Genomic DNA, 12,546 nt, shown 5'->3' on the forward strand with positions numbered 1-12,546 from the left:
ACTGTTAGTGACTCTGCCACAATTTAAACCTGATGGCTTTGTTGAATCCTGTGTCTGCTCAGAAATATCTCAGAAGACTGTGGGTACCTAACTTTGCATGCCATATCTGTGATTTAGATCCTCATAGATATTCTCTTTGCCTGGCCAAGAAGGACAGGTTATCTCATTATATGCACTTTTTGCTTATAATAATGTGACATGTATGAGGCTGAGAATAGTGCTGTAATGTTTGCAAAGCGGCCTTTTCAAGCACCCACTTGTTACCGGTTATATTTGCTCTGCTGTTGGAGAGTATTCCATTTCCTTCTTGTCCAAAGCCCAGGAAATGCTTTCAATGTGCTTATTGTAAGAGCCCTGGGAGCTTTCTCATCCCTTGTGCTGGTGGATCTATGTCCACAACTGGGGGATCTGCAGCTCTTTAGTACTTGTGGGTGGACTGTGGTTCACTTCTTAGAAAAGAACAGTCCCTATCTAAGCCCGAGGCCTTCATTCTAGTCCATGGCAAAAAGCCTCCTAAATGTGCTCAGCTTTGAACCATCAAACCTGTAGGTGAATGTCATGGGCACGAGGGAGTTAAGGGGGTGGGTCAGCATGAATTTACTACAGCTGCTGGGAAAACAGAAAGCACATGTCCTACCTTGAGCTACGTTTTCCTTTGTTTTCCTTAGGCATGTGGTTTGTGCCACACCCATACTTATCTCACCCAGATTTCCAACCCCAAAATTCAAAATAATATTTTATGAAATATTTTCACATGTAAACTACAGACAACCTAGTGAAACAGGCAGAAAGATATTACCATTCTGGCATGAGCTTGGAGGAATAGAGCCTAAAATTTTAGGGTCACAATGCTTTAAGTCATATCCCCATTCTGATACTTAGTGTGATCTTGGGCAAAAAATAAATAAATAAATAAAGTTAAATTCTCTCTTAGTTACTTCCTTTATTAATTGGAGCAATAACAATAGTATCTACCTCATAGAGTTATTGTGAAGATTCAATTAAATCCTGTAAAGGATTTAGCCCAGTACCTGACAGGTGGCAAGGTCATGGGAAGGTTTACCTGTTCTTACGTAGCATAAATAAATAACAGAGATGGGCTTTGGATATGATTAGGAATCCAATTCTTGTTTCTTCATGTGATTATGTCCCCAAATAATGCAGTTAAATTTCAGACCCTAAAGAGCATATTTTTAAGTTTATCTGTTTACTGCTTCCAGACACCTCTCACCCTAAATATCATGGATTCCAAAGAATTTAGCTGTTCAGACACTATTGATGTGTGAGAATAACTCTAAGGGTAGATTGGTGCTACTACATGGCAGCAAAATGTGGCATTTAAGCATCTGGCATTTTTCAAAAAGTTCATGTTCAGAGAAAGAACAGTTATAAAAAAAATAGTCTGGGGCTTATCTCTTACTTTAAATCTTCAAAGGACAGCCAAATCTGTCTCAACTAAATTCAAAAGAATCAATGAGATAGTACTTATCTCCTCAATGAAGAACACACAGACAGCTCATTTATTTTTTAGGCTTTCACTGCAATGTCTAAGTGTAGGATTTCAGTGGTTACTAACATCTGTGAGTTGCTCTAAATTGCCCAAGCTTTCCTGCATTTTTATTTAGAAGGGGAAAAGAAGGTACATTAGATCTAAGAATGTTCTAAATTCTTATTACCTTTCAGTGGCTGCTTTCTTTTATAATGAAAAGCACCATAGAAGGATTTAGCCCTATCAAAAAAGCGTAGTTCTTATCTATGTAAATATTTAATTTATTAATAAGAATTTGAAGCTGTGTCTTTATGGTACTGATGTTTGAAAAATAATATCTACCCACCTATTGGTTTAACAAAAGGAAAACAAAACAGGCCTGCCTCCAAATTCTTAGAGCTACTTCCTTTAGCTTGTGAACGTATATCCTTACAGGATATTACCACCCCCCACCACATATTACATGATTGTTTGAATATTTTTCTCTTTAAAATTGGCGTTTGCTCGTTTAAAAATATTCCTCTTTTGGAACTTGCATTTGATTTTGTTTGTTTTAACTCAATATGTCATAAACTTTCCATTTGACTTTTTTTCGTTTAAACCAAACTCACTCTTTACCTCCCCAAATTTGTAAATTCTTACCCTTATGCTTTTAACATTTTAAAATATGTACATCCTACAGGCTTTGCTACTTCATACTAATCTATATGAGCTCTCTCTGTAAATCAAATTGCCAATGGAAATTCCAACTTGATAAGTCAAATTGTAATCAGTAATGATGCCATTCAGATAACACTAATTATTTTTCAAATAAAAAGTTACTGAGAACCTAGGATGCATGATATTGTGTGTATATATATATATATATATATACATCTACATTTTTATACACCAGCATGGATGAGAAAGCACGTTCTTCATCTGAATTGTATCTACTAACATGTTTAAAGGTATTTCTGGTTAAACTTACACTAAAGTGTTTGTTTGTTTTTGCCAAGCAATATGAGGGAAGCATTTTGGTATTAACTCAGTAGACATTTTCCTCCTTTACTGTTACCTCTTTTCATCAAATCTCAAGGTAAATTTGAGAAATAGAGATATGGGAAAAGGAGCATTTCCATAAATATCAGTAAAGATATAAAAAAGAAAGGAAAGAAAAAGATGACTTAAGGATCAAAGGGAAACCATATCTGGCTTTTCAGCTAGATTGTTTTAAATTTTCCTTGAGAGAACAACTAAACAAAACAAAAGAAAATTGTATGTACTAAGGTGGTGGACCACTTAATGGTAATCAACACGAGAGCCTTTGCAGCCAGGTAGAAACCAGGCTGTACATATGGAGAGCTCACCTATTCCAAACCATTTGTTAACAATAGGTTATTTTCTATGGCCTGTTTAGGATATGAGTAATTTGGTAAGTGAAATTAGATTTTATTCCCAAAGACTATTTATTGTTATAATTGCATGCTCCAGACACTACTCAGGCTTGATGGATAACTTACTCCTAGCACCCCGTTTCCCAGAAACGGAGATAGCAGCAATGCACTTTTTCCCATTAGAAAATGTACTTTCTTGAGTAATGACCACTTAGACAGTAGGATTCCAATTTCCAAATCTAATGGAAATTTAAGGTAAAAATATTTTAACAAATGCTTGCCAAAGAATTAAATTCTTACTAACGTGATCAGTAATTTGGAGTAGGCCAAGTAATGTAAGGGGATTTTCACCACCTCTAAAACTTGTGAAAGGTCATATAACTTATATTTAGGTATGCCCGAAATGAATACTAAGTGTCTTCCTAGACTTAAAATATTTTATAAATTCCTTTCATTTTACAAATATTGAGAAACTGACAAAAGCTGCAAAAAAAAAGATTTTTTTTTTTAATGAATTAGGTGTCTTACAAAAGTGGCCCTGGGTTACATGTTGTGAGAATTGCAAACAGTAAAGTGATATGGAATCTGCCCCTGAGGAATTTATCATCTAAAATGGTAAGACATGTACATAGGAAGTACATATTATGGAATAGGAAGCAGGAAGTAATATATGCCTTAAAATAGGTCGCTCTGGATCACGCGCTATGGAGTTCAAAGGGGCGGGGTCACAGAGCAGGCCTTGTGTGAAATTAATTTGGACTTGAGAGGAGCATTCAGGAGGGATGGTACAGAGGTTTGTGGACACTATTTGGAAGTGAATGGGAAACCGGGGAACCTGTGTGACTAGGGAAATGATGTTGTGGTTGAGCTTGGGGAAGTAATCTGCAGTAAGTGGGTGAACGTAAGGTAGGAAGATTGGAGGCACAGGTGTGAAGTTCCTGCAGCTACGTGGAAATGTGGAGCTGGAGCTTGGGAACATGTCCGGGTTGGCGATAAAAGTCAGGAAAAGGAAGTCAGGAGTCCTTTTCCTATTGTTCATACTTGAGAAACTTCTAGAAGAGAAGGGGCCAAGGCAGGTCCTAATAGGAGGGCGATGGTGTCGGAAGGGCCAACTTCCATACCACACGTCGAAGTGTATGATAACCCCGGAAAAAAACATGCAGCACAATGTAAGGTGGGTGAGGAGGAGATGGGAAGTCGGGGTCGAGAGAACTCTAGATGATAAGAGCGTTTTAGACTAAGCCTAAAACAAAGATTGAATGAGAAATACTTAAAAGGGTAAAATAAATTGGGTAGATGGAAATACTAGTGGTCAATGAGAGGGAGGGGCGAGGTGCATGGTATGCATGAATTTTTCCTTTTTTTTTTAATCTCTTTTTCTGGAGTGATGTAAATGTTCTAAAAAATGGTCATGGGGATGAATACACAACTATGTGCTGATATTGTGAATCACTGACTGTACACCATGTATGGAATGTATGTGTGTGAAGATTTCTCAATTAAAAACCGAGTGTTTTCTATCTTCTTCAATAGACATCTTTCTTGGCCTAAAGAAACTCAGAAAGGTGTCCCCGCTTTAAATATACTGTCATGGCCTGTATTCTTTTTGAAAGGGTGTTTTAGGCTACTTTAAGTGTTAAAGACCACAAGAGTCGGGAACCTGTAGGGCCGAGTGACGTTTAGCTCATCCTGTCTTCACCACATCCTGAAGATAGGGGAGGGTCTGTGTGTCCGCCCCGGCAGCCTCCCCGAGGAGGAACTTGGGCACAGCTCTCCAGATGGTACACTGAGAGCGGGTAGAGGAAAGAAAGCCAGGGTACGGATAGCGCCCCCGTGGGAAGCAGGAGTTAAAGCTGCCATCGACCGGGTTTTACCCTCCAACCCAGAAAAGCGGGTTACTCGGGGCTAGCGAAGGCTTCGGAGCGGAGCTGGAGGTTCGGGAGGAAAGTCACAGCGTCTCCGTGCTCCTAGTTATCCCCGCAGCTCCTTCTCCGGGAAAATCTCCGCGCCTCAGTTCCCCGGGGGCGGGCAGCGAGCCCGGGTTGGGTCGCGTAGGGAGCGGCTGGGGGCAGAGTTCAGCCGCTGGAAGCCTTGGGGCAAAGGGAATCCCGCGAAGCCGCCGCGAGCGCACGTCCGCGGGGCGCCCTGGGGCTTTCCCCGCTCCCTCGTGCAGGGTGGACGCGGCGCTGCGGACCCTCCCGCCCGGCGCAGCCGGGTGGGAGCCGCCGAGCGGAGCAGGTGGGTGTGGAGCCGGGCCCAGAGCCGGAGGGAGCGGCGGGGAGGGAAGAGAAGGAAGCGCCCGCCGAGGTGTGGGAGGTGCCCGCCCGCGCCCCGTCGGCGCCCCGGCTACGGGGGCGCTCTTCCCCCGCGGAGCGCAGAGCTCTGGCGCCGTCAGACCGGTCCCCTGCGTCCCCGGCCAGCCTCACGGCTCGCCACCCCCCACCCTCCCGCCGCTCCCCCACCGGCCTCGAGACTGGGAGCGCGGAGGAGGAAGAGAAGGAGGAGGAGGAAGGGGCGGTGGTGGCTCCAGCCACGGGTGCGCGGAGCGCGGGAGGAGGCGGAGCGGGAAGCTGGGGGGCCGCCGCCGTGTGTGTGTGTGCGCGCCGGGGCCGGCAATCTGCGGGGCGGGGGACGGCGCCCCCGAGCGCCCCGCCTCGCCTCCCGCGCCCAGCCTTATCCCTGCTCAGCCACACGCACACGCACACACCCACCAAGCACCCACCACCCTCCGCCCTCGCCGCTGCCTCCCTGCCGCCGCCGCCGCGCCTCGGGCTGCCAAGCGAGCCGTAACTCCCCGCCTGGCGCTGCTCGCCTTCCCGGTTCCTTCCGCGCGGCGAGCTCAGCCCCGCTCGATTTTTCCTTTTTTATTCAAGCCCTGTCCTGTCTGGGCGGCGGCGGCGGCGGCGGTGGCGGCAGGGCAACGGGGGCCACGCGTGGGTAAGGGGTGAAGCTCGATGAAGATTATTGTTCTTTTTTAAGGATGCCTTAGCTTCCTCCCGCCGCCTCTCCTTTGAACCTTCCTACTAGAGACTGTGTACCAGAGTCAGGGATGTGAAAAGAGGGAGGAAAAAGCCACCAGGAGCTTCAGCCAGCCGGGGAGACCCCCCTCTCTGTGGAGGGGAGGGGGATTTCCAGCGACAAATCATTGGCGAAGGGAATCGTCGCAGAGAGGAGCCCCGGAGGGAGCGGGGAATCCCACAGCCTTTGTGGTGCCCGAGCCCGTGCCGCCAGCTGAGCGGGTCTGTGGGAGCTAGGTAAGTGGCGGGGGCATCACTGCTCCCCGAAGGGGTCTTCCTTTAAGAATGAATCATCTCGGGCAGCATAGCCAGACTTGAGTTGCTAAAGGAATTGGAAACTGCCATATGGCGCCGAGTGGACTTACACACAAAGCTGACTTAGCCCTGAGAGGGTAATGCAAGGCTCTGTCCCCGTGGGGAAGGCGCTCAAGTGTTAGCCCCTGACAAGCCTCCGAGCAGCCTGCCTGGGAAGGGGTGGCAAATATTATTTCTAGGAGACAAGCTCGTTCCCTTCTGTTCATTTGTTGGTAAATGCCACACTCACATGCGCACACTTGTGGGATGTGCATGTGAGTGTGGCATTTACCAACAAATGAACAGAATGATTTAGGGACTGTGGACTGGGATGTGTCGGATGTGTGAACAGTCCAAAGAACACAGAGGCACGCGTGCATTTTATTCTCGAAGCTGTGCACGGTCTCTGTTCTGTGGCAGGGTGCCTGAGAGGGAAGAACTAGTCTCTAAGGAAGAGCTTCATGGCTGTTTCCAACACACCCTACTAGGGGACTTGGGATTACAGTTGCCCCGAATGGCATCAAAAGACACCGACCATTTGCCTCATTATTTGCTTTCAGTGCTTCGTGACCTTTTTTAAAGTAGTATGCTGTCATCCATTTTCTCGAGTTATAAGCATTTTTGCGTATTCATTCATAAAAATTGTCAGTGCACATTATGCACGAACAGCCATTTGTACAACATTTAGGATGGCACAAATGTAGCAATAAATAATAAATACAAGATTACACTGCAGAAATGTAGGATGTACAGTTGTACACTGAGCTAATTTATACAGGTTCAAAAGTCAGTCTAATCAGGTTATGCAATAATGTCAATATTTTAAGTAGCATTTCACATTTTTGGTTTTGCATTGACTGGCTTATTGTTGATAATCTGAGCTCAAAGGAAAAGTAAGCATTTCATTGTTATTGTTTTAAAATTTGTACTATTGTGTGGAACAGAGATCTTTCGGTTATTTACCCCTGAACATCGATCAAGTTATTACATTTCATAGGACAAGCCTAAGAGATTTTATTGCAGTCAAAAATCTAAAGTCTTATCTGTCAGTTCAGAATAACTTGCAGGAAAGATTTTGAGAAGGAGGGTAATGTTAAAAAAATACTTATGCATAATGGAGTTTTGCTTTAGCTCTTTCACTTTTTAGATGTGTACATGTGTGTGTCAGTACGTAGAAAGTTGTCCAAAGCTTGCTTGGAATATATGATAAAAATCTTCAGACATCTAGACTAGACTTCTTGGTTCTTAAATTAACCAAAATTTAAAACAATTCAGTAATTTAGCACATTAGGTTTGTGCATATGCATTTAATTGTTGGTTAGAGTGGTGTTTTTAATGTAAGGCATGAATAAGGGGCTTACTTCTGTGGCTGCAAAGACTCCTGGAATACTGAGGGTCTTTTTAATGTAAAATAAACATCCAAAATATAAATAACATTTTCTCCCACTGAATTATACAGTATCTCCTACTTCTGGAAGAGTTAATGTGCCTCCAAAAAGTAGACATTATAATCTCCTCCCCCTTACTGTCAGATTCAGACCAATTTTCTGGTTGTTTGTTTATCACGAGTGAAATTCTAATGCACTATTCTTCCTTTTTTCGCACTACTCAGACTTTAGAGAAAGAAGTGAATCACTTGGCACTTCTCGTTGCTTTCTTCCTACTTTCAACCTTCATTTTCCCTCTCTGTATCAGTGGTCCCAAGTCTCCCTCATACACAAACTCCTACATGCTGACCCCAAGGAAATAACCCCAGTGCCTGCCACTTTGAGAAGTTTCATCCTCATGTCTTCCTTTTCTCTTGTCTTTGTCTTCGTTTCTGTCCTGTATTTTTCTAAATGGAATCAACCCACGCATCACTTGAAACTCTTTCCAATTTCACTTTTCTCCACACACAGTTCAACTTTTCAAGCATACGTGTTTAATGACTGTTCACGTGGGATTAGTGAAAATTACTAATTTAAGCAATCGTTTCTGCTTGGCTTTTAACATTTCCTTATTGGCTTGATGGGGCAGCTGTGAGCATGAACTTGCCTTTCTAATTTCCAGTACGGTGAAAAAAGTGCGATGGCTAAAATGAGGAAAAGAATAGTAGGATATGCTTTCATTTCACATTTCTTGGCCACTTAAATCTTATCTGTCCAGGTATTTTCATAGTTGCCTGCATGCCTATTGAGCCTCTTTTTTAAGCATTTAAAAATATCTTTTCTGAACTGATGTCTGGCAACTGGAAATTGCCTCCTTGAGAGACCAGTAAACTTGGGTGTGTGCATGTGTAAGAAATATATGTAAATATCGTGAAAGTAGCACAAATTACTTGTAAAACCTATGAAACCTAAAAAGATGTATTTAGTTCTGACCTAGTGCATTGTTTTTCTTTCGATAAAGTATAAGGAAGCAATTAGTTCCTTGAAATTTTCTGTTCCTTATAGACCAATTCCTAAAGAACATCTTTAAAATTGATAGGACATCTCAGACATTTTAAGGTAAATATATTAGATTAAGATAGTCTATTTACTTCAGTATATAATATTATTAAATTTTGAGAGATGTCTGTTATTGTCACAAGGGCTTCAAGAGGAGTGGAGAGTACGTGTGTCTTATAGGTGATATCTTAAACTTCAGAGTCTGTTTGTAAGGTAAGAATTTGTGGTCTTGTTAACTCCCAAAGTGATGAAATGAATTTGAAAGAACAGCACAGTCTTAAAATTTTTAGTCATATATTGTAAGTATCTTTGTACTTTAAATCTATAGCCCATTCTCACTCATTGCTTATTTCCTCCTTGTGCTGTTTATATATATATATATTTTTTTTTCAACTTGACTTTGATATAAGAAGGTAGTTTAAATAGAGGTTATATATGACTATTCCCACTAACTCCTTAGTACGAGCACAGGTTGTCTGGGAGGATGTCGAGTGTGTGAGACTAGGGATACTTTGCCCCTGTTGAGCTTACTATATTATTTTTAATGGAAAGTTGCCTATTACCATGGGTTGAATTGTCCCTATATTTCTATCTGATTTAATGCCGTATATCTACTCATTAACTCATCATTAATTCACTTAGTAATTCATTTATTATTTGTTAAATATGTATAAGGAGAAGAATCCTGGCCTAGCAGGTAAAAGTATAGTCTCCGCCTTCTAGAATTTTACAGTGTACAGAGTCCCCCAAGAAACCTTGAATATCTCATTGAGGAATCATGTTTATAAATCTATATCAAGGATATCTTGCTTTGCAGAAATGCATTTAAGAATTTCATACTTAATAACTTTATTGAGACATAAATTCATGAAGAGGAGTATTAACTTTTGTCACAGTGTATTTGTACGCTTAGGAATTGTTAGAGAATAATAATTATTATTATTATTATTCTGTTATTAAAACATACACTTACTTGAGCTAGGCAGTGTTAAGTAGTTTTGCAAATATTAAACATTTTAATTCTTATAACCACCCTGTGAGGTAGATATGATTAATACCCTTGTTCTGTAGATATGAAAACTGAGAGATTTTTCTTAAGCAATTGGAAGTCACCTCGGAGGTAAATGGCGTAGTTGAGCTTGAACCGAGGCATCGTAGATCCAATAACCACTGTGATATTAAGAAGTATTAAGAAGTGACATCCCAGGCAGAATAAGAAAAGTAAAAACGACATTTACAATTCCCAGATTTATTAGGAGTTTTATCTTCCCATTAAAGGATGCCACGGTTACTGGAAGGGCCATAAGTGAGGACAGTTTTTAAGTGGGAGAAAATCTCCAAACTTCCAACTTGATTTTGATATAAGAAAGTAGTTTAAATAGAGGCTGATTTTAAAAAGGTGAGTGGGAATTTTATCAGAATGCTAAAATGTTAGAAACTAATACTCTCAGTCACCACAGAAAGTGAGCCAGCTGAGATAAATGATCTGACCGGCCATTTCTAATGATATATATTTTAAATTTTGTGAATTACTTTGAATAAATTATAGTGTTACAAATATTTTTGAATTTAGATATTTTTAGAATTATATATTCATGTTTTTAAAAATTATTAATTTTATAATTTTATTTTTTGTAAAATATATCCCCATATTTTAATTATTAATCAATAGATTTACTTTCTTCTGTGTTTTCTAGAATGCATTTATTTTTTATTATTTTATTAAGTTGCACACAACTGTAATAAAATCATGAAAGCATGAATTAAATAATGAATTATTGAGATTTTCATCAAGAAAGGTTTATATAATATTTGAAGTAAAGGTCTTTCTAAATAGCCACTGCTTCTGTTTAACTGAAAAATACCATCTGGATTAAATTTGAAAAATAAAATGATCGAGTGTTGCCTGCAGCATGCCATGCAAACAGATATTTAGGTACACCCTTGTGATTGATTAACATTTTTATTTATCACACAGATATTAGGCTTCTATGTTCAATTACATTGTATAGATAATTCTCAGTCTACAGTTGGCTTGTAGTATAGAAGCTCATTTTAAAGTTTGTTTTCTAGAACTTGTAATACTATTCCCCATGGAAACAGTACTATAAATGATGTTTAGCCAGGCTAATCCGCAAAAATGCTACTTTAATTAATAATATTCCTGAAATATAGTACCATTGATACCTCAAAACCTAGCCATTATGGATAGCAGTTTGCCCTGGGAATATTTTGATTTAAATAGCATTTATTGACTGCTTCCTCTGTGCTAGGATATAGAGGCATTTGGGATGTGGAGGTGAATGCAATACTCCCTAAGCCTACATTGAGAGAACATAGAGAGAAAGGTCTCTACATAACTAACTCTGACCCCTGACATTAGGCAGAATGAATAAAAAAAGCTTTATAATATTGGTCTAGGCAAAATTTTGAATACTTGATTCAGAGTTGTTTGTGAGAGTCAGAAACTGCCTATTCCCTTAGGAATCCCATTTGCTATTTCGTCCTAAAGGTATGTGCCAATCTCCTATGTGCCAAGCCGTTAGCCAGGTTTTAGGGTCACAGATAGGGAAAAGACATGGCACATTCACAGCATATATGTGCAAACAAATAAATCACGACAATGTATCATAAGTGCTGTTAGAGTGGAATGGCGATTCCACTGAGTAGCTGCCCAACAGAACCATCCCAAGACTAAGAAAATATACTTGCTTTAAGTTCCTAGATATACTCAGATTTATGGTTGCCAATTCAATTAGACCCAGTGCCCCCTTTTTAGCAGTAGTAACTTGTAATACCCCTTTCCTTTCCTGAAATGGTATTTATAGACTATATGTATATATATATATATATATACACACACACAAAGCAATATTTAAAAATCACCATAAATTCCCTATCTTCAATAGAAAGGGGAAATAAAATAAGAGGAAAATGGTTTGTAATAAAATAATAGGTATTTCACTATGTATGTGCTCGGGCATGACTACAAAGGAAGACATAATAAAGTAGTCAGGCACTCACTACTTCAAATGAGTAAGTTCGGATATGAGAGAAGATAAGATTCGACTGAATATTGGTGGCACTTTTGTTTATCTGGCATTTTGAAATGAGTGAAATCAATATATTTATTAAGCATGATATCTACAACTGCAAACATTTACAGGTGTGTTCTACTCAGTGAACATGGCCAGCGTCATTGCTGGTGACCTGACTTTCCAAAAGGGTAAGCATATCTGGGCCAAGTTCCAAATGTGATAGTCACATTCCTAGAACCTACCTGTGCAAAGATATTTTATGTGCAGCAGGGTTAGGATCTAATATCAAACAGGTTTTCCCTTTACATGTGTGTTATGAGTCATGTAGAAGTTATGGAGGACACAGGATTGCCCTAGCATTGGCAGGGTTTCTAGCATTCCTGGTTCTTGCCTTACAAATACTTCACAGATTTAGAAAACTACTCTAAAGAAACTGTTAATCCCAGTGATTAAGGCCATATTCTCCCACTAAAGGACACTGATCCGATTTTAATGCATGTTTTGGCTATTTTGAAGAGACATAATTTCCTAAGGTTTTAGCAAGAAGGTAAGTTTAGAGGCTGGTTCATTTAAACAGCAGCAACAACAAAATCATGCCATGCTAAATTACCAAACACTAGAAACATCCTAATGGTATACACAAAGTATGAGGTTGGCTAATGAAGATGATCCGATCCTAACTGTCAAAGAGTTTCATTTTCTGTGTGAGGGTGTCAGACAAGACTTTGCAGGTGAAGTGACATCTAGATAGATGGTAGAAGATGAGTAAGCATTCTCCAGCAAAAAAGGAGAGCATTCTAGGTAGACGGAACAACATTTGCAAAGCAGTGTCATAAAAAGGCCTGGCTGGTAATTGGAGCTCAGCATTGGCAGTTCTGGTGAAGTGATGGGAGGTGAGACTGCTGA

General features: G+C 40.5%; 1 protein-coding gene across 2 annotated transcripts in view; it reads left to right on the forward strand.

The window, feature by feature from the left end:
- The first annotated feature begins 4,576 nt into the window (after nt 1-4,576).
- Nucleotides 4,577-12,546, forward strand: part of KCNB2 (potassium voltage-gated channel subfamily B member 2) — a 416,859-nt gene continuing 408,889 nt past the window's right edge. The window contains exon 1 of one of the 2 annotated variants that reach the window (XM_077166986.1): nt 4,577-4,681. The gene's annotated coding sequence lies outside the window, so the exon portion shown is untranslated. Of the gene's footprint in view, nt 4,682-5,758; nt 6,120-12,546 lie in introns of those variants that run through there. The other variant, XM_077166985.1, reaches the window with a different exon arrangement.

The sequence above is a fragment of the Tamandua tetradactyla genome, chromosome 6 (assembly GCF_023851605.1).
Source record: "Tamandua tetradactyla isolate mTamTet1 chromosome 6, mTamTet1.pri, whole genome shotgun sequence".
Classification (NCBI taxonomy): Eukaryota; Metazoa; Chordata; class Mammalia; order Pilosa; family Myrmecophagidae; genus Tamandua; species Tamandua tetradactyla.